Source organism: Camellia sinensis, chromosome 15, assembly GCF_055761805.1.
Source record: "Camellia sinensis isolate YWXY chromosome 15, ASM5576180v1, whole genome shotgun sequence".
Taxonomy (NCBI): domain Eukaryota; kingdom Viridiplantae; phylum Streptophyta; class Magnoliopsida; order Ericales; family Theaceae; genus Camellia; species Camellia sinensis.
This window is the reverse complement of record NC_138975.1, coordinates 14,708,768-14,734,213: the sequence shown is the minus strand read 5'-3', so window position 1 is coordinate 14,734,213 and position 25,446 is coordinate 14,708,768. Positions and strand designations below refer to the sequence as shown.

Sequence of the window (25,446 nt, the reverse complement as noted above, 5' to 3'; positions counted from 1 at the left end):
TTTTATACAGATTCCCCCTTAATTTCCCCTAATTTGTTATGAAAATTTGACCCTCAGGGGGCAATTTGTAATTTCTCAATCCTCGAGGGGAATCTGTATTTTTACCAAATCTCGAGGGGGTGTTTGTAATTTGCCCAAAAATAATTATAAACACATAAAAATGCAAATAATGTATATATTAAATTGTATAAATAAGTATTGTGCTTTTATAAATTTGTAATTATTTTTTTTACTTTTCATTTTTTTGATATTTCCCAGATCTTACGAGTTGTTTAGGATGATTTAAATAAGAATATTTTTTTAAAAATAAATAAATAATAATAATATAAATCAAAAAATAAAAAGATTAAAAAATCTATATAATGAGGCAAGAGGCTTTTTGAAAATGTCTTAAAATGTATGAGAGATACATTTTGAATCAAGAGCTGAGATGAGTTGTTTTTAACCATTGAGGGCTGAGATGTTTTGTAATATTTTCAATTCCCGCCCAAAACAATCCTCTCTCTCTCTCTCTCTCTCTCTCTCCATCCAACTTCTCAAGTCTCAAATTTTGTCCTTAGAGATCTCTTTCTTCCTCTCCCTTCTCTTCACTGTCGAATCGTCTCCACCATCGTACCGCTTCCGATCTCCTCTCCAACTTTTCAGGTCTCAAACTCTCTGTCCTCAGAGATCTCTCTCTTCCTCTCCCTCCTCTCCACTGCCGCTCCGCTTCCACTGTCGCGTCGCCTCCGATCTCCACCGACAGCAACTACGGCACATGAGTTGCAACTTGGAACATGAGTTGCAGTGAGAAGAACAGAGGAGGAGAAGAGGGGGAATATGAGAAACCAGTCCTACAAAAGTCGGTTGAGGATGACCCCAAGTTGGTTTCACAGAATGGATCAATTACTGCCCCACAGTTAACAATTGATGAGAGGTGAAATTTATTTATAATGTTGTGATTTGTGTTCAAGCTTTAACCTTTCTGGTTGCTAAATTATTGCTTTATAAACAGTTTTACTATGTTTTGATTAAAGATGTCTCAATTTTATTATTATATCTTTTGTACGATGTTTGAAAAAAGTTGTCGTGTTCATACAAATATTGTTGAATTGCGGATGTAACTAATAAAGTGTAGAAGTTAATGTTGGTAACCACTGGATTCCGTGACCAACTATAATCGTCTTTACGACCATGTGAGCAAACTTTATTGTATCCTTGCTGGGACAAAGTTATACAAAAGGTCAAAAGTTGATTGTTCCAAGATATTGTAGTTTGTGAAGTTATTAGAACTGTGGTCATTTATGAAATTATTTGAACTAGGTTCTAATTCTAATCATGTTAGATTGGGCTTGTTGATATTTGTAGTGTGCTTGGTTTAAAATTATATTTAAGCTTGCCAATCTCAAATTGATTAATAGAAAGAGCTGTACAATCCTGATATTTCTATGTCTATCTCTGTATTTATTTATTTGTGAGTTCCTCTCATTTGTGGTCATATGAACTTATGAAGGTGTTGGATTTTTAGCTTTCGAAGGTTACTTTTGTAATTATGAGCGTGCCAGCAAGGATCAATCAGTCCTTACAGAATTATAATCGCCAAACAATTATTCAGACGATTGTGTTATGGTTCTTTTGGCCTCAATAAAGAGGACTTTTACTAGTGGCTTACTAGTAACTTGACTTCAGAGAACTTGAGCATAAGAACAGTTAAATAAACTGAAGCATTTCATTAGTATGAAAAACTTACAATGATCTTAGTTCCGTAGAGAATTACAGCGGCAATATACTCAAAAACTACTCCTACAAATGAAGTGCAGCGCATGAACTTAAAGTACAGAAATATAAAGAACAGGAAATAACACTGGAATATGTAAAGTAATTCTTTAGATCTTTTTCCCCTTTTCTCTGAAGTCCTTCCTGCTATTTATACTTTCCGAAGATAACCATCGAATTGTACTTCAAACCGTCGAACTGCTCCTCCGTAATCGCTGATCATGCTACCTTGTAAGTAGTTCCACTACGCCTTCACTTGCAGTTAGGCTTCCCCCCTATATTCGAATTTGAATGTGAGCAACCGTTGAAGCCACGTCACCGTACGTCTCTTTGTTGATCCGCTACTACTCAGATCTTATAACAACCAATATTGATTGCCACGTGTATGATCAGGATCGAAGACCTACCTGGTCTCCCCATATTACCCTTACTTTGCCACGCGTCGAATTGTCACTGGCTAGCACAAAATGTGTAGCCAACATTACCCCCCGCACTAATATACCCAAGACTTGGTGATATTAGTGGATCAGAGTCCCTTTTCCCACGTCTTAGAACGTGCATGGGTTTTGCATCTTCCCAAAAATGCAACTGTCACACACCATCTGTATTAATACTCTCGTCTTGATCCTTTAAGTACTTTCACTGTCTTATTATTCGAACAGACTGATACATTTCATGGCCAAATTAATTCTTTCCTCCAGTGATGAAGCATACGAAGAGTCATATGTCGATGCTATTTCTCATCGAAAGCATGCATTTATTAGCCACATTTACCCACCTTTCTATATTCAGGTCATGGATGCCTTTACAAATTACCGACCTTTGGATTACGAACACATTGCTCTTAATCCTTCGATTCAGAAGGCTACAAACATAGACATAAGAATTTTCCCCTCTGACCTACCTTTACAGTTCGAACAATCTGCTCTCAAACCTTTGATTCGGAAAATTGCAAATATGGATTTGAGCAACTCTTCTTCGCAAATTTCTGCATGGGATAAAGCTGCAACTTCTTCCTCTTCTAGAGGTTCTGACTGGACAAGCTGGTCAGTACCTGAGACTTATGATTTGAATGAGCGAATCAACCACCATTTTGTTGAGTTCACTGACCCTTTAGAGTTTCCTTCCTATACTCGAAGTTCAGTTGTTTATCCTTATGTGCCCATTGACCATCGGCGTAGTCTGGAGGAGAATGTTCTTGTAGCATGGTATACATCTTCCATGCCTACAAAGATAGTGCACTCTGCCCCTCGCCCAGAAGAAGCACAAGGGTATAACCCATCATTCTTAGCCCAGAAGGCGAAGATCTGTTCTTCTGACTAGCTTGATTATATTAATGCCTTTGTTCCTTCTGTTCCCGTATCATCCTCGAAAACAGAAGCGTCCACACCTTCTTCTTCGTCTCCCGAAATTGAAATGTGCATACCTTCTCCCCTACCAATTCCTTCCTGGACAGAGAAACTGAAGATTGCCCTATCCATGGAGAATGTCTTTCCACCTTATAAACCTCTGCCTCCTCCTACCCCAGCTGAGCGGAAACAGGCTCAACTTCTGCTTGCAGCCTTCTCTCACTTGCCTTTTAATGTACTCGAGGACGAAGTCCCTCTCAAGAACCTTCGATGGGCTTGTGATATCATGACTAGGGGCCATGTCCTTAATCCCCTTGCTCAGGCAGAACTTCATATGTTTCTGGACCAACTTCCATTGCTCCTTTACTGGCATCGCAATTCTGTGGCTACTACACAATCTTTAGATCAACTTTCGTCCCTTCGAATTCATGCTCAGTACGAAGCAGAGAACTTTATTGAAGAATTCAATGATTTCAAGAATAAAGATTCTACGTATTGGGATGACTTAGACATTGATGAATTGGAACAAGGATTAAGAGAGGTGGCCTTCAAAATAAAGGCTGAAGAGCTCTACTATGAAGTGAGAGCACATCAACTTATGCAACCAATGCTAGAAAATTTAGAAGATAGAATAAGGAAAGAACAAAAGTTCATTGATCATTGTTGGACTAAATTTCATGATCTTGTTATTTATTCCATTCCTTATTTTTATGAGCTCGAGTTCATACCGAGATAGGGTCAGCTGATGTAATCGCTCTGATCTTAATATAAACAAAATTCTTTTTCATTTGTCTTTGTTTGACCCTGTCTTCACTTGTGTTTTCACTTGTGTTTTAAAAGTCAACTCAGAGCTTCGAACTTCGAACAATTTCATCCCTTGAATCTGGACTTAATTGTTTTAAATTAAACACTAAATGAGCCAATTGTAAACCTTTCCAATTTGTGGAATAAAGTTTTGGCTGACTTTCAATTGGAAACAGTGCTTCGAATCTAGCAATCTTACACTTAAAGCCTGTTTTGACCATAATCAACATCTAGTCGTTGTCATTATTGCTTTTGATGTTTCAAACACCAAATCCCATCCTTAAAGAATCTCAAGTTTTTCTTCGAAGGACATTACCTTTGTTAAAAAACCTAAAAACAGGTCTTTAAACTCTTTTAAGTGAAATAAACACTCGAGTATTTTTATTTTTTGGGTATGGCAACCTACTTCGAAGCTGGCTTCTCTGTTTCGAAGCCGTTTAACTCGGCTTCGAAGCAAAATATCTTACTTCGAAGCTAGTCTTAACAACTGGGCTTTGTTTTTCCCTCCAAAAGCATCAATATTGAAGGAAGCTTTTGTATTCGTACTTTTAATACTTAACAGCTCATGTAATATATTTTCAAAAGCGAGGACTTTAAAAACCCTTTTGTTTCGTGTTCTGAAATCACTTGCTCTTCTAATCGCACAAACCCCTATCATTACCGATCGTCGATTTCTCTCTACTTCCTTTCCTGGTTTCATTGTCGAGAAAAGCATACCGTCAATGGCTTCTCCTTCAGTATCAGTCGTAGAGCGTATGAGCCCATCTGTGGCCCTGAAGAGGATTATTGATGCAGAATGCGAAAAGTACAAAGCTGGGGAGAAAAGCGCTATTGATGGACGCATCTTTGTCCCTCGTCGCCATGTGCAGTTAGACTACGTGCTTGGGCCCATATTCAAAGAGGTCCATACTGAGCTCCCAGCCCTGTATCCCCGACTGGAAAACCAATGTCTTCTCTATGAAGGTGGTCTTGACTGGAGGAACTGGAGGATAAACCGCCCTCACCGATGCTGGCCCACAGTGAGACCAGAGTGGCAAGAATGGTATGATCGGGTTATTCCTGCTAGGACCCTGGACCTTCAAGAACTCTGCCTTCTCGATGCTCTCAGACTATCTAGGGTAACTATTTCAGAAGACCCTTTCCTTGTTCCTGCTGCCCTATGTTTTTGGAATCCTGTTTTTAACTTTTTTCAATTTAAATGTGGGATGATGGCCCCTACTGTTCTTGATATTTGCCATTTACTGGGACTATCTCCCATTGGCACCCCTTTTGGACCAGATTATCCTGATTTAGCAGTCCCTTTCTCTCTTCCCTCCCTTAACTCATCTTATAGTGATTTTGCGAGGGCTGAGAATAAAAGAGAGGGCCCTGTGACTGATAGGGAATTCTTTTCTTTCTTACTGTATTGGCTTTGCAAATTCCTCTTTTGCACTTCTTCTCAGAGAATTATGCCTGAATTTGCCCCTCTTGCCAAAGCCTTTGTTTTACAGAAAAATGTGGCCTTGGCCCCACATGTTCTAGGGCACGTATATAGAGTCTACTCCCTTTTCTGTGAGAAACCCTTAGATGCTAATCAAGGGGGGCCATTCTGGATCCTTCAGTTTTGGCTCTTTGCCTATTTTACTGAATTACAATCCAAATGCCTTAAATTTTCCGAGCCAAACCCTCTTACTCATGACATAAGGATGGCCAATGCTTCAATTTACCCTTCTACCTTTGCCTTTTACTTCTCTTTCTTTCACCAGCTTCCAGCCTCCCTTCCTACTTACCGCTTTCGTCCCTTCGAACCTTCCATTGGTCCAACTTGGTTGAGAAATTTTTTAAGTGACCAGTCCTGTACTTCACCTATTCACAAGGATATATGGGCTTCCATTCTGATTCCCAGAGAGTTATTTATCGGGACTTTGAACCCAAAGGCCTACAAATGCATTGCTGAACCTTACTGTCCAGCTCAATTTGCTAGACAATTTGGCCTCACACAAGGGGTCCCAATACCTCTCTGTAGCAACACAAACCTCAGCCTTACCAGAAGGGATCTGAAAGTCCGGAAATCCAGGCTAGAAGAGGCGACTTTGAAATTTGTAGATGACTTAGCCAACTTTGAGTACACCCCTTTCATTCCTCAAGGTACCGTGTTGAAGACGTACCAAAACTGGTGGGAGACTAACATGGAGATTTATTTGGCCATTTCACCTTTAAGCCTGCTAACGGTGTTAGATGTGACCAAGCCCAAAGAAACTAGGGTTGTCACTTCTTCCACTGCTTCAGCTATAGCACCTGCTGCTCTTGCTGCTTCAATTTCTCCCAGAGTCACTCGAGCTGCCTCGAAGAAAGGTATACCCTTGTCTCTTCTCCTTTTGTCTTTCATAATGTATTTTGCCTTATCTTTAATTCTTCTTTTGTGGAGGTGGTCAATTACAAAAGAAAATGAGGCTCTTTGAACTCGAGAAGGGAACATCCAATATTCAAAGGGAAGAAAAGGAAGAATCAGATGAAGAGGAAGAGTTATTTTTGAAAAGAAAGAAGAAGGTGATCGTCTTTTCAGCCGACTCGGTTAGGGATGAAGCAACTGCCAGAGAGTCAGAAGATGAATTCATCTCTTTGGAATCCAGATCGCAGCTTGAAGAACTTGAGGGAAAAGTTGAGAAAGAAATTGAGAAAAAGCAGACCCTGCCAATACAGAGGAAAAGGAAAAGAAAGGTGACTGTCTCTCCTTCCGATATGGTCGAAGATTCTGATTCTGAGACAATCGCCAATGTCATAGAGAAGAGAAAAAAGATGTCTGCTTCCGCTCCTGTCTCAGTCAAAGATACCACTCATGAAGCAGCCGTCAAGACAATAGAGCAAGAACATCCTAAAGCCATGATTGTCTTCGAGAGAGCTGAGAAGAGACGGCAGCAACAATTTCTGAGAGATGAATCTGCCACTGCTGACATACTACAAAGGGAAACTGTAAGAAGACAACAGACTGCCAGAGATTACACCCTTCGTAGTTCCCCCATTATCGCTGATACTTCTGGAGCAGGTAATATTTATGCTTCTGCGATTTTTCCTCTATTAGCCTTTGGTATCAAGGTTTAACATTGCCTTACATTTCTTCCTCTTGCAGCGGTAACTTCTGAGTTCATATTTCCGATAAGACCTCTCTCAGTTTCACTCGAGGTAGATCAGATGCAGGATGTAAGGACTACTCAGACCATACTTCCATTTTTAGGGTCTACATTTTCTACACTTTTCTTGAGGCCAAGCATTCCTGCACCTCTTCCTCTTGGTTTGACTCCCTATCTTTCTTACTTGACTCTTGACTTTCCTCAATTTACTTCTTTATCGAGTCTTGCCTCCCTTTCTCCTTCCAAGGAGATTCCAACTGCTACCTTGTCTTTGATGGGTGCTGACAGCTCTCCAATTCGTGACTTACCACCTTTACCTAGTTCCAGCCCTCCTTCTCTTGATTCATTGGTGACTACGACCATGGAGACCATTAAAGATGCTCCACCCATTTCTCCTATCGCTATGCAATCTTCTGTGTCTCCCATGGCAACTCTCTCTGCGCCCCTCATGTCTACTGATGAGATTGATATTTTTGAAGCAAGATTAGCTAGTCTTTTTGACATCACTTCTACTTCTCCGACATTCGATGAGGAGGCTAAGCCATTAGTTTTAGCTGATTCTTTGCTGGAAATTTTTGAGAGCTCTCCTTCCTCCAGCAGCCAACCTTCTGTGCCTTCGATAGACTTGGACACCTGTCTGGACCTGCTAATTTCTTTTTCGAGGATTCCTTTCGAGGCTCTACAAAGGCCTACAATTAAAAACGGGTTTCTTCAATGCTGCAAACTTGCTGAGCAGTCTGGTATGGATATCTCTAACCACCTATCTCAAGCAGCAGCTACCGTCGATTTTTACATCAGCATCTGTCATGCTGCCAAGGCCGCAGACGAGAAATTAGTTAGAGATCAAAGTTTTGTTTCTCAAGTGCATACTGAAGTATCGACGCTTAAGGAACAACACTCCTCTGCCTCTCTCTTCCGAACTCAACTGCTGAAGAGGAAAGCTCAACTCGAAGAGGAGCTTTCTGCAGTGAATCAAGCTTTACTCCGAACTGACCTCAAACTGCAAATCACCAATCAAGGACTGGCTGATCAAAAGAAAGATATGGCTGCAGCTATTCAACTGTTTTCGTCGTTTACCAATAGGAGATCTGTTGTACAAAAACAGCTAAAACATTGTAATGATTTTTGGGCCAACTTGTGGCATAATGTACTTGACTCTTTATAAAACATTCCCTTGTTTACTATCTTATGTTCTTGTACTCAGTGTTTATTTTATTCCCTGTGTTTCCCAAATAGTTGGAAAATAAGGTTTTAAATATCTGCCATTAATCTTTTTGGGATGCACATAACCACTCAAATCTTTCAAATGGTGTGCCCCAAAAGGCAAAACTCTATGAATTTGATATGGTCCTTCCCAGTTAGGTGACCATTTGCCAAATCTATGGCTTCTAATCCCTATTGGGAGTATTATCTTCCACACTAAATCACCTTCATCGAAGCCAATGTGTTTGACTTTCTTATTATAATTTTTGGCTGTTTTCTTCTTCTGAAAGAGAATGCTATTTAATGCCAAAATTCTAGCTTCATCCATATCTTCTAACTCCAAGCACATACTCTGATAGTACTGTTCAGGATCCAACTGGTCTTGGCATCTTACCCTTAAGGATTTAACATTGATCTCCACTGGTAACACGGCATCATGCCCATAAACTAAGGCATAAGGAGTGACTCCTGTGCTTGACGTTGGGGAAGTTCTATAAGCCCACAATACATCTAACAATAAGTTGTGCCAATCTCTCGGATTATCTTCCACAACCTTTTGTATTCCCTTTTTTAAGGACTTGTTAGATGACTAAGCTTGACCATTGGCTTATGCGTAATATGGAGTGGAATTCACAAGGCTAATCCCAAACTCAGCCACAAAAGACTTTACCATTTTCCCATCAAAAACAGTCCCATTATCGACCGTTATCGTTTGTGGGATACCAAATCTATGGATCAAATCTTTAATGAACCCAATAACCTCCGTCTGATCTACAGCTTTATATGGTTTGGCTTCGACCCATTTGGTGAAATAATCAGTGGCTACCAAAATAAAACAATGATGCTTCGAAGAGGGAGGGTGTATTTTCCCCATCATATCCATGGCCCATCCTCTGAATGGCCAAGGCTTTACTACTACATGTAGATCAGTTATGGGCACATGCCTTATTGTACCATGCTTTTGACATGCCTGGCAGCCCTTTGCATATTCTATGCAATCTTTAAGGATAGTCGGCCAATAATAGGAATGTCTTCGAAGCAGCCATCTCATTTTTACACCAGGCTGATGTGCACCACAGATACCTTCGTGAACTTCAGCCATAGCTATTAATGCTTCTTTTGGCCCTAAACATTCTAACAATAGACCATCTCCCCCTCTTTTGTAGAGATCATTGTTGTATATGATGTATTGCACAGATTGCAATTTAACTCTTCTGCTGGCTTTCGAGGATGGGCCAGCCAAGTATTGTATTATTGGATGTCTCCAATCCTGTTCCTGCAGATCATTATAATTGATTTCTAGGACCATGTTCCTCTTACTTAAAGGTGGTATAGGTTTTTGGTATGTCGTTTGGCTTACATCCCAATGGGTACCATCTTTACTCTTGAAATTCGAAGCTTTCTGTGCCACATCATTAGCTCTATTATTCAAGAATCTCGGAACATAAGTTACATTTACTATTTCAAATTGAGAGAGCAAATGTAATGCGACGACATAATATGGCAGCATACTTATACTTTGACACTTGAAAATCCCTTTTACTTGGTTAACGACCAATTGAGAATCTCCAAATATGTCAACTGCATGCACTTGTAATCCAATAAGAATTTCCAATCCCACTACTAAAGCTTTATATTCAGCTTGATTATTAGAACAAGCAGTTTCATCTATTCGGAAACCATGTGTGGTTTCTATTCCTTGTGGTGACTTGATTACTATACCAATTCCAATTAGGCCATTGGCTTTCGATCCATCGAACCACATTTGCCATGGCTCGACACTAGCCATACTGAGTTCCATTATTTCTTGACTCTCTGTTTGAGATGGATGGTCTGCCAAAAAATTGGCTAAAACTTGTCCTTTCACTGCCCTTTGGGGCACATATTCTAAGTGAAATTCTGACAAGACTAATACCCACTTGCCAATTCTTCCCCTCAACATTGGTCTAGATAACATGTATTTAACCAAATCTGTGGTTGCAATTACCAAGACAGTTGTAGGCAAAAGGTAATATCTTAATTTCATTACAGCAAAATACAGTGCAAGGCAAAGCTTTTCTACAGCTGAATATTTACATTCGCAAGAATTTAAAAACCTACTAAGGTAATAAACAGCTTGCTCCTTGCCTTCCTCATTGTCTTGGGCCAAGAAAGCTCCCAATGAATCTTCTGTTGCGGCTATGTACAACTTCAAAGGCTTAACGCCATTTGGTGGCATCAGTACTGGAGGATTGGCCAAGTAGGCTTTGATTCCATCGAAAGCACTTTGATGCTCCGTTGTCCACACAAATTCCTCTTCATCTTTCAGCCTTAATAAAGGAGAAAAAATTTTACTTTTCCCTGCAGTATTAGAAATGAATCTTCGAAGAAAATTAACCTGTCCAAGGAACTTTTGTAATTCTTTCTTACTTGATGGAGGTCTGGCTTCAATGATGGCTTTGGCTTTATTCTGGTCGATCTGTATTCCTTTCTTGTGTACTACATAGCCCAAGAAATTTCCAGATGATACGCCAAAAGCACACTTAAGAGGATTAAGTTTCAATTTGAACCTTCTCATTCTTTCAAAGGTTGCCTCTAGGTGAAACAAATGTTCCTCCATGGATTGGGATTTAACCACAATGTCGTCAATATAACATTCTAAATACCCACCAATAAGGTCATGAAAGATAGTGTTCATAGCCCTCTGATATGTGGCCCCGGCATTCTTTAGGCCAAACGGCATTTTAACCCATTCGAATTCCCAGGGCATCTAAATGCTGTCTTGTGAACATCTTCCTCCGCAATGCAGATTTGGTTATAGCCTGAGTGCCCATCCATCATTGATAAAATGTGATGTCCTGCCGAGCTATCCACTAGCAGATCTACTATAGGCATAGGATATTCATCTTTTGGAGTTGCCAGATTTAGGTTTCTAAAATCAATGCATACCCTCATTTTGCCATTTTTCTTGACCACAGGTACAATATTAGATAGCCACTCAACATACCTGGCTGTTCTGATAAAGCCTGCTTTGAGTAGTCTAAGAATTTCTTCCTTGACTTTCTGGATCACCTCTGAACCCATTCTTCTTGGTTTTTGTTTGTATGGCTTGAAGTTAGGCTTCATGGGAAGCCTATGTTCCATTAATGACCTATCCAATCCTGGTAGTTCATTGTATGACCATGCAAAACAATCTTTATATCTTCTCAGAATAACCAATAACTGGTCCCTATCAAGAGAACTCAACCAAGCACTTATATAAATGGGTTGTTGTACAGAATCTTCCCCTAAATTTATTTCTTCTAAGGGGTCTTGTATCTGAGTACTTACTGGAACTCCTTCTTTGATCTTCTCTGACTTCACAGAAATCTTCTTACTGTGTTCTGCTTCCAAGCTCTTTGATTCCTCCTCTTTATTCTCTTCCTTATAAACAAAATCTGTCCACAAGGTTTCTTCTTCCTGTATTTCTTGGACTTTTGTTTCTATGTCCAATGCACAGTATTTATCAAGGGTCAAAACTCTGGCTTGTTGCTGCTCCCGCTTGTAGCCAATCGTCATGACTTCTTTCTCTTGCTCTCGAACTTTCTGGACTATTGACTTTATATCCAATATTGAAAACTTGATCAAAGCCAAAGATCTGGCTTCTGGTGCTTCATCTTGCTGCCTATAACCAGGCATCATTGTCATCTTTAACCACTAGCTCTTTACCAGCACTCTCCTGGACTAAATGCTTCAGGTGTGCTACTTCCTTATCAGCCGTTACTTCGGCTGAGCCATCGAATTCCATCAGTATACTGAGCGGTGCCACACCATCAATATACAACTTGGCTTCTGCGAAATCTGCACAGGCTATGAAAGGTTGAGGATCTGCATTAATTTCCTCCGTCCTCCCATTGCCTAGAGCCATTATCATTTTCTGATGCAAAGAGGAAGGCACACATTTATTAGTGTGGATCCAATCTGTACCAAGTAAAGCATTGTACTTCGCATTGCTATCGATGACGAAAAATGCCGTCATGCAGTCCTTGGTTCCAACACTCAGGTTGATGGGTAGAATTCCCTAGGCCATCTGCTTGTCTCCAGCAAAACCAGCGATGGTTATACTGGTTGGGATTAACCTGGGATTCCTCTTCCCTAATTTCTTCAAGGAGGATTTTGGTAATAAGTTCACCGCCGCTCCATTATCCACCAAGACTCGGTTTAACTGAACCCCATCGAAGAAGGCCTTAATGTACAAAGGCTTAACATGCTGCGTCATGGAATTCGAGGGATATTCGAATGGATACGAGAGGTTAATGCTTACCACTTCCTCGCTCTCATATTCAGCTTCTATTGGGATAACCATTTCGAAATTATCTTGTACCATACTCGCTTGTGAATCTTCACTAGAGATCGGAATTGGATCAGCTTCCTGCCCCTCTTGATTCTCATCTCCAGCTTGGAATTCCTATGGCAGTATGTGTACCATGTTCACTGATACCGGGGGAAACGAGCCAAACTGGATGGCTGGCTGTACCTGTTTCCCCTCTTGGTCACCTTGGTCAATTACCTCAGAAACATCCTGCATAATGCATTCTGGTATTTCATTGCTAACGGGTCCCTTCGAATGATTTTCCTCGGCTGGTTCCAACCAGAAATGTTTGCTCGGCCATGAAAGCTTCGAACATTTCTTCTTCCACCATTTCTTTCTTCTGGCTTACGCCAATATCTTCTTCCGTTTCGCTACCACTCTCCATCAGAGCTTTCTCCAACCCTGCTAGACTTTCCTTCTCTCTAACTTTTGGTTCAGAATGAACCTTGGCCAACTGTTCTCTGCTGCGATCCACCTCATTTTGTGTAACTAGCTTTGAATTATGGTCTGACTTTCGATTCTTCTTTTCTCCAGTCTGGATCATTGAAGAACTCTCTCCACTTTCTTTCAGGTCTTTCTGGTATTGGGTGTACCTACGCTGAATTTTCCTCCTTTGTGATCTGGAAATAACAGGGACCATATCTGGTTCCCTCGTTCTTGGGTGTTTTAGCAATACCCAGTTGTTGGGGGTCACCAAAGGAGGCTTAACCATCCTACTTTGATTTCCAAAATTCCTTTGGGTAGGCATTTCTCTAGGTTTGTTTTGCATCACAAACCAATCTGGGACTCCAGGTACCCACGAACTTACTGACCCAGACGTTGAACTGCCTCTTTCTTCTTTCGAGGTCACCTTCGAGGCTGGCTGTGAAGACAATTGTTTGGCCCTATCTCTAAGCTTTGAGCCTGATTCAGGTTCTTGATGATGGTGATCATTTTCCGTCCTTCGTGAAGCTGGCCCAAGGGGCCAATTCCTGGCTTTGATCCCAAAACCTGAACTCTTCTCCAGTCTTCTGTCCAACCTGTAATAGTTAGGTGATCTGGACTCATATAAGGGCCTCTTGCCTTTAGCATGCATTCTATCAACTGCAGGCTCAACCACCAATGGCTGCCGCCTAACATTAGCCGGATACGGCCTTTTATTATAAGCATTGGTTGGTTCGGGATGCCTCTGCACATCCCTGTAATACTGCTTCCCATCGACTGGAAGGCCTTTCAACCACTTATAACTCAGTCTGCACCTGGGACACATTCGTTGCATTACGGCTGCCTCTAAGGAGTCATCATCCAGTGCTTCTTCATCAGAGTCTTTCCTCTGATGTGAGAAATCTCGTCCCATAGCTGGTGGACTTCTAAGGTCTTTTTTGGTTGCTGTCTGGTTGGCCACATGCATCTGTACATTGACTTCCTCTAATTCTTTCAAAGACAGGTTCTGAAAGTCTGACATAATGACATTGGCTGCCACCTCTCCAATTTCTGGAAATGGATTGCTATCGATCCCCATGGCTTTTTCAGCTTTGGCTGGGAACTTCAAACTCCCTTTCCGAATTTGTTCTTGGATCCTGTCTCGAAAAACAACACAGTTTTTAGTCGAGTGAGACCAAGAATTATGCCATTTACAATATATTTTTCCTTTAAGTTCATCAAGAGATGAAATTTTAACACCTTTTGGTAACTTAAGGAAGTTGGCCGCAAGCAAATGATCAAAAATGTTATCTGCCTTAGTTAAATCGAAAAAATATTTCCTGTGGAGATCTTTCTTTTTAAACTGCTGGTCAATTGTCGTATCTTTATGAACTAATGCTTCACAGATCATAGGCTCTTTTCCCACAATCTCTGCTGCATCAATCTCATAATTAGGATCTTTGTAGTATGTCCTATATGATGCATTATTTCGATCTTGTTCCTCTTCTAGTAATGCTTCATATCTAGATACTTTATAAGTCAGTTCCACTAAATCCCTAAACTCTGTTGAATCAAACTTCTTTCGAAGCCTGAACTCTAGGCCATTTTGAGCCAATCTTACGAATTTCGTTTCTGGCAAGATTACTCTACATTTATTTCGAGCCCTCTTAAATCTAGAAATAAACTGAGTAGCTTTCTCTTCAGGCCTTTGACTCAATCTTGCCAAGTCTGCCATGGAAACTTCTGGCTCAGATTGGAAGAATTGGGCATGAAATGCCTCTTCCATTTGCTGCCAAGTCTGGATGGAGCCAGGTGGAAGATTAACGTACCATACAAACGCCCCCCCAGTTAAAGAATTCGGGAATAGTCTCAATTTCATATAGTCATGATTGGTGAATTCACCACATTGAGCGGCAAACCTAGCAATATGCTCTACTGTTGATTGGTTTCCGTTCCCATGAAAGAGGACAAAATCTGGGACCCTGAAACCTTTTGGATATTCATGTACCCTATCGACCCATTCTGGGTATGGTTTTCTATACACAGGAGTTTGGACCCCCTGTAACAAGCCCGCGGGGGGACCTCGCTACAGCTCGGACTCGACTTTTCGTAGTCACGGTTCTAAGTCTGAACCAAAGAGTCCAAATCCGGCAAATCGTTTTGAGAAAACAGATTTTTGAAAGAAGTGCCAAACATGGACTGCTTTTCCAGATACAGAGTTGCCACCTAAATATTTTATTTTGGGAAATTTAGGAAACCCTGACTCGGTGCCAAAAGGCCACGTGTCCGTCATCACCAAAGTTGCCTCGGCTCGGGAACTTGGGTACGATTGGGGAAGGTCACTTCGTGAGCACCCCCGCTCGCCCGGTCATAGACCGGCCTCTACTAACCATGATATCAATTTTTGAAAACATTGTGAGTTCTTATTCCGGTTATTAGCCTAGGTTACTATGTGATGCTCACAGCATATAAGTATAGACTGGATCGCCTGAATTGGAACAAAACATTTCATGCTTGTTTTTTAAAATGGTTTGCTACCCGCAGGTAGGCTTAAAACATTTGATGATTCATTCCAATTCAGATAACCCAACCTTCACCCACAGGCATTCAGGCAGTTATATCATATAAGCACATAGCCTCATGGTAAGCATGCTATTCATGGCAGTCACTCACACGCATGCAAGGATGCTAAAGCGTAAAACTCACCGAGTACTCCAAGCTAAAAAAAAAGAAGTTTATTAGAAATCATGCATGATCCTAAATATACAGAAATGCCTAATGCAACACATGCAAAAATGCAACTATAGCAGGCTCGGCTATTTTAAACATGGCGTATGGAATGCTACAGCTATCATGTATTCAATTTTGGAATTGAAAGTACAATGCAGTTAGTATGATGCGCCGAGCCCGGTGCATGCAAAACAAATGAATGATGCAAACATGCTGTCATACTTTATGCTAATTGAAATATGCCTTAATCTAACCATCATAAGCTGGTAAATAAAAGGGAGAAAGACGTGGGGTTGGAAGACATACATCACACTCACGCACACTTATTACAGTTGTGCCCTCACTCGGAGGGTCCGAATAAATAATACAGTCCGAATATTACAGTCCCCAAAATAAAAGAATATTACAGTCCAAAATATTTACAGAATTCTAATTAATTAATGAATTAACTAGAAAGCAAATAAACTGGCGTGCAAGCCAGGGACTGCCTTGCTTCTGGTGGATGATGCATGTCCGGACTGTCTTGCGCGGAAATCCACCGGAATGCCCCAATTAGCCTCTGTTTACACCTGTTATTGAAATGCGTGCCAAGCCCCAAAAAGTTGCTGATTCCTGATTTTGCTGCAACAGAGAGCAGGAAAGGGGCATAGCAATGTATTTGCACAGATATATGCATGTCTCGATCCTCGTGCCACCAATCACGCAAACCGAGGCATGATGGCCGAGGAGTCGAAATGCACAACTCAATATAGGATGAATGCACATGAAACTACAGCTAAAACCTAACTCCATCATGGATAATCCGGAGTGTCGGTGACTGGGGAATTGAGACACATTCCGTCACTCGGAGTACGAAATGTACCTCGCTTCCCGTGCCCGGGCTAACTCCTATTCCGGACATGATGCAATATGCATGATATGCATGAAATGCAACTAAGATACAATCCTAACATACTCAAAGCTATGAAAATGAGATGCCTCGAAATGCGTGCACACGGGCACGCAAACCGAGAAAATGATAGAATACTATGAAAATGAAATGCCTCGGAGTGCGTGAACACGGGCACGCAAACCGAGAAAATGATATGTGTCTCGAAATGCGTGCACACGGGCACGCAAACCGAGGCGATGGTATGTGTCTCGAAATGCGTGCACGCGGGCACGCGAACCGAGGCGATGGTATGTGTCTCGAAATTCGTGCACGCGGGCACGCAAACCGAGGCGATGATATGTGTCTCGAAATGCGTGCGCGCGGACACGCAAACCGAGGCAATGATATGTGTCTCGAAATGCGTGCACGCGGGCATGCAAACCGAGGCGATGATATGTGTCTCGAAATGCGTGCACGCGGGCACGCAAACCGAGGCGATGATATGTGTCTCGAAATGCGTGCGCGCGGGCACGCAAACCGAGGCGATGACATGTGTCTCGAAATGCGTGCACGCGGGCACGCAAACCGAGGCGATGGCGGAATGCAATGTAATGACATGGAAATGACAAGTGGGCTTATACCAACGTGAGTGAGCCTCAGCCACACTCACATCGGATGCCGGCGGATAAAAATGGAGTGCCTCGAAATGCGTGCACGCGGGCACGCAAACCGAGGCAATGATAAAATGTGATGAAATGACAAATGGGCTTATACCAATATGAGTGAGCCTCAGCCACACTCACATCGGATGCCGATAGCAGAAAATGAGGTGCCTCGAAATGCGTGCACACGGGCACGCAAACCGAGGCGATGATAGAATGATATGAAAATGACATGGAAATGACAAATGGGCTTATACCAACATGAGAGAGCCTCAGCCACACTCACATCGGATGCCGACGGATAAAAATGGAGTGCCTCGAAATGCGTGCACACGGGCACGCAAACCGAGGCGATGCTAAAATGTGATGAAATGTGGCAAAAATGATATGCAAGCATACTAATGGAATTTCAGCACTAAAATATGGGGGAAAACAGTCCCGAAATGAAACGAAATGACATGAAATGCAAGGAAACGTCCCGAAATGCAACATTAGGCACCCGAAATGGCCTATAGCTATGTCAAACATGCACAATATGGACATGTAATGCAAAGACAGAAGCTAGACAGTCCCAAAAGATGCACTTTCACAGTTATAAACATGGCCAAACAGCAAATATAGGTAGGGGAAAAATAGTATGCAAGAATACGGTATTTTCAAGAGGTAATGAAGCAAGTGATATAAACAAAACCCAAACTGGAAAATTTCCTTCTACAACACTGAATATGGACCAAAAATATGAACATTTATAGTATATGGAAGCCTCAAAATCAGTATACAAATATGCTAAAAATATGATGCAAAACAAGGCTCAAACGGTGCCATAACATGAAGTATGCAAAATAATCACCAAACAGCCAAAGACCCTTGATAAACTATGTAGAATGGACCAAAATAAGAACTTTTTCAGAACTGTAAAATGGCCAAAAACCTAAGCATGGTAGGCTAACAAAACATGCGAGAAAACGAACCGAAAGTGAGATATAACATGAAGTGGCTTATGGAGGTCCCAAAACATGAAAGACCCTAAACAAAACATGAAGAATGGACCAAAACAAGGACCTTTTCAGAACTGTAAAATGGCCAAAAACCTAAGCATGGTAGGCTGCCATTGCATGTAAGAAAGGGGAAGAAAAGAGGGGTATAACTACAAGTGACACATGGAGTCACCAAACAATGTTGAGCCCTTCTCCAATATTGAAGAGGGGCTCAAAATAAGCCTTATATCAGTTTATAACATGCTCAAAAACAGATTTCTCATGGGCCAAAAATAGCATGCAAAAACATGACATACAAGATGATCAATGAAGCAAGTATATTACGGAGGGCTCAAACAAGGTTGAGCCCTTAATGAGAAGTGAAGATGAGCTCAAAATATGGCCCTTTTCAGTTAGGGCCGGAGCTTGAAACCCAAAATAAGTGGGGTTTAGAAATAGATCAAGAAAAAGGTTCAAAAGGTTAAAAGTGTAACTTACCCTTGAAGATTCAAGCTTTTGTTGCTTCTTGGATGGATTTGCAGCTTCTTTAGCCTTCAAGAATCCCTCCTTGTTGCTGGAAATGAGATGGTGGTGGTAGGGCTTGGTGGTGTAGAAGGAATGATGGTTAGTGACTTAGGGTTTTTTGAAGAATTGAGAAGGAAGAAGATAGTGTTGGCTATGGAGCTTTGAAGAGTAAATTTTCTAACCCTTACAAAGAAGGCCACCAGCTGGTTATAAGGGTTCAAAATGGGGTGTAAAGGTGGGGGAGAAGGAGGGCAAAACTCCCCCACAAAATATCCTCCGGATACAGAAAATATCTGGGGGACAATGCCCCACAGCTGTAAAGTGTACAGTGCAAAGAACACGGCCGGCCCATTACTTTTACTGGAGGTGGCCGGCCGGCCACACCCCCTAGCCGGCCGGCTAGGGGTCAAAAGGGTCAAGGTGATTTTCTGGCCGGCCAGCTATTGAGGAGGTAGTCCTATGTGTGTACAACACAACCATGTAGTTGAAATTCCAAGAAAGTGGGCCCAAGGGGTTCAACAATGGCTCGGAAAGAGGGGGTCAAAAGGGTCAAGTTGACTTACTGGCCGGCCATGAACTTTTAGGGGTCTCTCAGGTGTGTACATCACAGATATGTGGTTGAAAGTTGGCAACACTAGCTCCAAGGTATTCAACATTAGCCCGGAAGTGCGAAAAACGGGCGCCGGGAGGCTCCGGAAGAGAAATAACTGGTTGCTGCAACAATTGCTGGCCTCCCACCCTTCAGTGACCTTCCCTGTGATAAAACAGAGGTACCTGCCAAAAATGAACGAAAACCGTTGCAAAACGAACGTTCCGGGGCCAAAACACGCAGTTCGGGGTCCCGAAAATGGGCTGTTAAACACCGAAAGTGGCGTTCGGCCACGAAGTGGGTTTCTCAGCCCCCCAGTGTCCCTCAAAGGGATGAAATAAGATGTATGCCAAAAATCAGAGCAATAGGAGATGGTTAAGCGGTCCCGAACCGAGGCACACGGCCTGACGGCTCCGAAAACCGGGAACCGGACTCCGAAATGGGCAAAATGGCCTACGGCCACCAAATGTAGCCTACGGACATTTGAGAGACTGTCTACGGGACCTCTCCCTTCCCTCGGGAAAAGAAACAGAGAAAACCGAGTCTGGCTCGCAAACCGAGACAAGGCACAGAAAAGGGTTCGGAAGTCCGGAGGCAGGGCTCACGGCCGCAACTCTAAAACTTCTGAACAAGCACATTATGCAATATCACCAAGCGCTCAATCGGTGACGTTTGAGTCTTAAGGTCGGTCAAAAATGGGGTGTCTACACCCCCCGAGCCATTGGCCCACACAACTCCCTAACTATCTCAGTAATTTGGTCCCTAGGGACCATATTTTGTGCCTGCTGAACCACTACTGGGGGAACAAACACAGGATTTGGCGGACAAACTTGTGCTTGTTGTCCCTTTGGTCCATAAGGTGGTACATTCGGGGCTGGCTGTCCCTGTGGTACAGGCTGCTGTTGGGGGTGTAAGTAACCTCTTTGAGCCTGTCCTACGAAAGGACCCACGAAAGGTGCTGGAACAAGTATTGTATCCCTTCCACTTGTAGGGAAACCTTCCAACCCCCCATGTATAAATTCGAATAAGGGATTATTGTACCCCCTAGTACCAGGTAGGGCTTCGAATGTTGGATTTGGAACCATTCTTATGCCATTTTCTTGTACTGGGCCAGATCCACCAATTTGCATGGCTTCACTGTTAAATATTGAGGCATTCTGGCCTGCCGCAGGCCTCGAAATGGGTTCGTACCAAGACTGAGGTGGTAATCTTTCATGAGTCTGATTACTGGTTTGACCATTGGAATGTCCATTAGCTTGCATAGGCTGTCTAGCCAATCTTTGTTGAGGGACATTTACTTCCTCCATGTGTCTTACATTTGTTGGTTGGTGGTTATTCATTCGATCCAAAAAGGATACTGCCCACCTTTCCATTGTGTTTATTAATTGCTGTCCCATAGCATCTACTAAGCCGCCCCACGGGTTGATCGGCTGGGTAGATGGGACACTAGATGGTCCAATCCCTTGGTCTCGTCCACTATTACGAACAAATGGTATTTGCTCTGAAGTATTGGTCTGTTCGACCATGGGTTCTGATAAAATAGGAGTCTCCACAGGATGTGTTATCACATTATCCTCTGGATTAGATGTCTCCACTTCTCCTTCCACGCCTTCTTCCAATCGTTCGTTCTCTCCTTGTCTCCTACGTCTAGCCATTTTTTAAAGTGTCCCACCGGGCGTGCCAAAAATATATGTTGGCTTTTTGGCTTTCGAAGGTTACTTTTGTAATTATGAGCGTGCCAGTAAGGATCAATCAGTCCTTACAGAATTATAATCGCCAAACAATTATTCAGACGATTGTGTTATGGTTCTTTTGGCCTCAATAAAGAGGACTTTTACTGGTGGCTTACTGGTAACTTGAGTTCAGAGAACTTGAGCATAAGAACAGTTAAATAAACTGAAGCATTTCATTAGTATGAAAAACTTACAATGATCTTAGTTCCGTAGAGAATTACAGCGGCAATATACTCGAAAACTACTCCTACAAATGAAGTGCGGCGCAGGAACTTAAAGTACAGAAGTATAAAGGACAGGAAATAACACTGGAATATGTAAAGTAATTCTTTAGATCTTTTTCCCCTTTTCTCTGAAGTCCTTCCTACTATTTATACTTTCCGAAGATAACCATCGAATTGTACTTCAAACCGTCGAACTGCTCCTCCGTAATCGCTGATCATGCTACCTTATAAGTAGTTCCACTACGCCTTCACTTGCAGTTAGGCTTCCCCCCTATATTCGAATTTGAATGTGAGCAACCGTTGAAGCCACGTCACCATACGTCTCTTTGTTGATCCGCTACTACTCAGATCTTATAACAACCAATATTGATTGTCACGTGTATGATCAGGATCGAAGACCTACCTGGTCTCTCCATATTACCCTTACTTTGCCACGCGTCGAATTGTCACTGGCTCGCACAAAATGTGCAGCCAACAGAAGGTTAAGTTGCATTTGTTGCATGCTAATTCTTATTTGGGCATAATCTGATCTCCACCGTCGCGTCGCCTCTGATCTCAACCCACTACGGCACCTCCGTCCTCCATCGCAGAGAACCTGTAAATCATCTATACCCATCTCTGATTTTTATATTTTTTTAATAAGGGAGAACAGTTTTTTTTTTTTTTCTTCTTCTTCTTCCATTAATTTATTATTAGGTTGGATGCTCTGTATTACTTTGGACAAATATATGAACAAAATTCAAATATTGGATGCTCTATATTACTTTGGACAAATATTGGGTTTGCTCACTCTGTATTATTCACTAAAACTGGCTTCTATTATTATTTTAATAGTTGGGTTTTGATTGTTGTGAAATAGGATGATGAGTGACTATAAGGTGGAGAAGTTCTCTGTGGATTTTCATGGACCCAAAGACAGTAAATCATCTATACCCATCTCTGATTTTATTTATTTATTTTTGAATAAGGGAGAATGGTTCTTTTTTTATTTTTAATTTTACATTTTGTTTGAATGGCTGAGATTTTTTAATTTTTTATTTTATATTTTTTGAATACGGGAGAATGGTTTTTTTTTTTAATTTATTTGCATTGGCTTTACATGGATTATTCTTAGCTATATCACTTGGTTGCGTCATGACTTTCAAAGTTGATAAAAAAAATATTTTTTCTTTGCTTTCCATGTCAGAGAATTTCCTGTTCGATTGGAGAACCCTCATGTTATATTAGCAAATCAGATATGGGCTGGAGTTATACCAGCTGATCCATCTGGTTACTCTTTCAACTCTTCATATCGGAGTTGTGATTCCATAGAATACAAGCTGGAGCTTGGTAATGTTATTGGTACATAATTAGGTACTGATAATGATGGTTTTAGGTGTTGGGTATCACAAGTACTATCAGTGGATCAATGATTTGCATACCATGCACAATGGTAGTTACAGGGGGTGTTAAATTCTTTGAACCCCCTTGGTTTAGCCAGAATGTGAGCTTTTTTAGATATGATCTTGTTTTCCTGATAAAGGGAAATTTGGGCTTTTCAGTGCACTTGATAAAGATGTCATTAACATTCTTAGCTAGGGAAATTGCAAATGAACCTTTGATTAAATTAGTCTTCTATTTGATATCAATAGTCTCATTGCCATAATAACTACTTCATAAATTATTTGTTCCTTAAATTTGATGCTGCAGTCAATTTTGCATTATTTAATAAATTATTTTGTATAAGCATTATTTGACAATTTTCCATTTTCCATTATTTTGCAGTCAATTTTCCATTTTTATAAACATTATTTGAATTTTCCTGTTTAAGTCATTTTATATTTGAATTTTACATTTTATATTTTCTCTTATTATATAAATTCAAAAACCCTCTTCACTTACTTGACAATATGTTAAACACGTTTTTATTTTATTTTATTTTACTGTTTTTGTTGAATTTTCTTTCTTTTGGGTCAAAAAATAAGTTTTTGTTAAAGCTTTCATTGCCTAAGTTGCAATACATTTGCATAAGTTTTTTCCTGAATGACCTTATCTTATTTTTTTCTTTCTTTTTTTTTGGGTCCATGATTTTATTATTGGTATTTATTACAGAGGTGCAATTTTTTAATGGGCTTATTTTGAATGAAGTAACTTTCCATACATTTTAGTGATTTTTTTATTATAGAGCCAATGCAAATAATGCTTATTTTGAATTTTGTCTGGGAACATTTTGTTTTGCTCTGAAGTTTATTGTGTAGTGTTCTGCTTTGCTTAATTTGATGGAAGGGTTGTGATGGTGAGATAGTGGCAAATGGTTGTGTTCAAGAAATACTGTATGAAGTTCTGACACAGTTGATTCTTATGCTATGAATGAGAAGAATATACATATGAAGCATATTTTTGTATGCATATTTTTGTACATGGTGCAGCTCAATTCTACAATATTTCGTGTATGTAGAACTAGAAAGACAGGCCCGAATAGTCGTCCTGAAAAATGTATTAGGTCCGAGAGAAGGTTGAGAATTAGAAGAAGTAGAAAGTGATTAAGCATAATATTATATTGTGAATTCAATAGTTTTAAACTGCACTTATCGTCAAATGATTTTCTGTGAGAGCTGTCATAGGGGCATCCGTCAATGGCAAAGCCCCGAAAGTGACTTATAAACGGTGCATGAGCCCAAATGATTTTAGTTTTTCCACCATTCGTGGCCCAACTATCTTCGTCCCATATAGTTGCCATTAGTTGCATTGGTTGTGTTGGGAAGCCAACTTCATCGCATCTGTTGTTCTTGAAAACTCGAATGGGATATTCATCACAAAATAACTATTGGGGGGGAAAGGCGATTAACAAAATAAGTTAGAACTCTAACAGATTGTGATTTAAGGAGTGTGATATCATTTTCAATTTCGATGTTTTTGTGTTTTCAAATCATATATGGATTCTCTGCTCTCTACTCCCTTTTCCTTTTAAAAAGACATTCGTCTGGACTCTGATGGGCTTCTCTTTTCTGTTGCCCAAGAACTCAAAATCCAATTCACTATCTTCCGATTTCAACTGCCAAAAGAAAGAAAAAAAAAATGATTTACATTATGTTATCAGTGACACCTTTTTAGCAGGAGTTTCTTGCACTGTAAATGTGAACTTACATAGAAGGCTGTTACGACTCCTCCGGAGTCATTGGCTGAGCTTAATTCCAGATCCTGGTTGGTGAACAAACATCATTGTCACAAAGAATAAATCTTGGCTCTATATATTATAGCTTGGTTAACAGTTAAAATTTGAACACACTTTCGAAATGTGCTATGAACTAAGACACAATCTATTTGAAACAAGTTGATGAGCTTTACTCTTCCATTATTTGTTTGTTTGTTTTTCTTGCGCATTTTAATTACAACATGGAATATTTTGGTGATTGTATACTTAGAAAAGCTTGAAAATAGATGTGTTATTCTATAATTTTTCTTTTTGGATGATTATTCAGTAGTCCTGGAGTATTCTATAATTTTCCATTTTTTTGATAGAATGTATATTTGGGGAAAGAAATGGAGATTATGAATGAGATAAATGGAAAGTGAAAAATTTAGTAAATTCAGTTTACATGGCACCTGATATGTAATTTCAATAATAAGGAAATACCGCTATGTAATGGGTTGGACTTATCAGATAATTTTAACGAGTGACAAAAAGTGGGGTAAGAGACGACCACTGGATTCACCGAGAGAGAGCCCAATTTCTCTGCCTTGATGAAATGGCAAGATATGTTGAGCCCGATTTCTCTGCCTTGATACATGTATAAGACTTGATCTATGCAAAATAAATTTTTGTAGCTAAAATTTGTACATATAAAAGGCTCTGATCTATCCAAATTGATGATCATGATGAAGAGATTGAAGAGTGTGGCAAAGAGGTCGAAGAAGTACTTGGAAGAGGCATATACAACTCTGTTTTATTTTTAATTTTTTGATGTTTTTTTTTTTTTTGTGATGATGATGAACGGATAGGATTTGGTGATTATGTTGTTAATGAAGAAATAGGATTAGATACGTATAGTATGGTATACAAACTAATCCTTGGGTTTGAAATAATAATTGATCCTCATGAAATGGTTTTTAAATGGTTTTTAAGATATTCTTAAGTGATTTTTCAAATGGTTTTCAATGTTTCATTGTGTTGGATTTGTGTTATTATTATTATTTTTTATA

At 40.6% G+C, this 25,446-nt stretch overlaps 1 pseudogene; it reads right to left on the bottom strand.

The window, feature by feature from the left end:
* Nucleotides 1-556: 556 nt before the first annotated feature.
* Nucleotides 557-24,627, bottom strand: LOC145812806 (putative xyloglucan endotransglucosylase/hydrolase 1; annotated as a pseudogene).
* Between the last annotated feature and the right edge of the window lie 819 nt (nucleotides 24,628-25,446).